Source organism: Cupressus sempervirens, chromosome 5, assembly GCF_028749045.1.
Source record: "Cupressus sempervirens isolate cs-2001-9-10 chromosome 5, ASM2874904v1, whole genome shotgun sequence".
In the NCBI taxonomy this organism is placed as follows: domain Eukaryota; kingdom Viridiplantae; phylum Streptophyta; class Pinopsida; order Cupressales; family Cupressaceae; genus Cupressus; species Cupressus sempervirens.
The window spans coordinates 81,394,648-81,397,203 of record NC_143122.1 but is presented as its reverse complement, the minus strand read 5'-3'; positions in this window follow the sequence as shown (position 1 = coordinate 81,397,203).

Below are 2,556 nucleotides of genomic sequence, written 5' to 3'. Positions count from 1 at the left end.
ATGGGGTGGTAAGTGCCTATTTAAGCAAGGCATATGAGCATTTATAATCAAGCTTGAGAAGTGGAAGCTTGAGAAAGAGAAGCTTGAGAAGGAGAAGCTTTGGAAGGAAAAGCTTCAAGGTGAGAAAGTTAGAAAGTGTGAAAGAGAAGGAGGAAGTGAAGAGTGAGTTTTCCTGAGTCTGTGGACAGAGCGCCAAATGTGAGGTAGTTTACACTTGGATCTTGGATCTTGGAGAAGAGCTAGTGACTGCGGTTTAGAAACAAGGAGGTTGCTTGGTGGCTTGCAAGCACAAGTTGAGATCTTGGAGTTTTCTACCAGAGTGTGGATCTAGACTAGCTTAGGTTTGGATTGGATCTTGAGAGATCTTGTAGAAATGTTATTGTAATTGCTGTTGGATTGTCAAGTATAATAAAATTTCTTGGGAAGTATTTTGTCATCTCTTTGTTTCCTTATTGTTTCATTCTTGGTTGTGAGTTGGTAAGGGTGGTGTGGCCCTCCATCAAGTGGTATTAGAGCATTACCTTCATCAGAATGTGTGTAAGAGAGACAGAGTAGGGGATGGGAGAGAGTGTGAGAGTTTGAGAGAGAGTATGTGGTGGCAGAAAGAGCTTGCACAAGATGGGAGAGAGAGTGAGTGAGATTAGGGGATGGGAGAGTGTGAGAGAGAGTAGGGGATGGGAAAGAGAGAGAGAGTGAGAGTAAGGGATAGGAGAGAGAGAGAGAGAGAGAGAGAGAGAGAGAGAGAGAGAGAGAGAGAGAGAGAGTAGGTGATAGGAGAGGGAGTGGCAGAGGGAGAGGGAGAGAGATAGGGGGGATGGGAGTGTGTGACAAATCTAGAAAATAGGGGATGGGAGAGAAGAGAGTGGGGGGATAAGAGTGTGTGTGTTTGTGAAAGAGAAAGAGTAGGGGACGGGAGAGGGGAGAGAGAGAGTAGGGGATGGAGGATAGAGAGTAGGTGGTGGGAGAGGGAGAGAGTGAGAGTAAAGGATAGAAGAGTGTGTGAGAGAGAGTAGGGGATGGGAGAGAGTGTGAGAGAGAGTAGGGAGAGGGAGATAGAGAGAGGGGGATCAGAGTGTGTGTGTGTGTGTGTGTGTGTGTGTGTGTGTGTGTGTGTGTGTGTGTGTGTGTGTGTATGTGAAAGAGAGAGAGTTTGACAGTGAGAGAGAGTAGGGGGTGGTAGAGAGAGAGAGTACAAGATGGGAGAGATAGAGTGAAAGGATGGGAGAGACAGAGTGTGAGAGAGAGAGTAGGGGATGGGAGAGAGAGAAAGAGAGTAAGAGTAGGGGATGGGGGAGAGGGGGAGAGAGAGAGAGAGAGAGAGAGAGAGAGAGAGAGAGAGAGAGAGAGAGAGAGAGAGAGTAGAGAGGGAGAGAGAGAACTTGAGAGAGAGAGAGATAGTAGGTAGTGGGAGAGGAGGAGAGAGAGGGATGGGAGTGTGTGTGAGAGATCTAGAGAGTAAGGGATGGGAGTGTGTATTTACAAAAGAGAGATTTTAGGGGATGGGAGAGGGGAGAGAGAGAGTATCTTGAGAGGGAGAGAGAGTAGCCCGAGAGAGAGAGAGAGAGAGGGGGGGATGGGAGTGTGTATTTACAAAAGAGAGATTTTAGGGGATGGGAGAGGGGAGAGAGAGAGTATCTTGAGAGGGAGAGAGAGTAGCCCGAGAGAGAGAGAGAGAGTAGCATATGGGAGAGAGAGACTAGGTGGTGGGAGAGGGAGAGAAGGGTGGATGGGAGTGTGTGTAAGAGAGAGTAGGGGATGGGAGAGAGTGTGAGAGAGAGTAGGAGGTGGTAGAGAGAGAGAGAATTGGATGGGGGGGAGAGAGTGAGAGTAGGGGATGGGAGAGAGTGTGAGAGAGAGAGAGTAGGGGATGGGAGAGAGTGTGAGAGAGAGTAGGGAGAGGGAGATAGAGAGAGGGGGATGGGAGCGTGTGTGAAAAATCTAGAGAGTAGGGGATGGGAGAGAAGAGAGAGGGGGGATGGGAGTGTGTGTGTGTGTGTGTGTGTGTGCATCTATAAAAGAGAGAGTAGGGGATGGGAGAGAGTGTGAGAGTGTGAGAGAGAGTAGGGGGTGGCAGAGAGAGAGTATGGGATGGGAGAGACAAAGTAAATAGATGGGAAAGAGTGTGAGAGAGAGTAGGAGGTGGCAAAGAGAGAGAGTATGAGATGAGAGAGAAAGAGCGAAAGGATGAGAGAGAGTTTAAGAGAGTAGCAGATGGGAGAGAGTGTGAGAGAGAGTTGGGGATTGGAGAGAGAGAGTAAGAGTAGGGGATGGGGGAGAGAGAGATAGAGTAGAGAGGGAGAGAGAGAACTTGAGAGGGAGATAGTAGGCGGTGGGAGAGGGGGAGAGAGAGGAGGGATGGGAGTGTGTATCTGTGAGCTCGTGTGAGGTATGGATGTGATTCTAGTTCCTACAGGACCATGTTGTAGAGACCTACAATAACCTTTCTTTCTTTTCAGAGATCACACTCTATTTTCATTTTACAACGCCATCTTGAGTGATGTTGAAACTTGCAATGTTGGCCAATACAAAGTTACCAACTGTCAAATCTCTCTCACC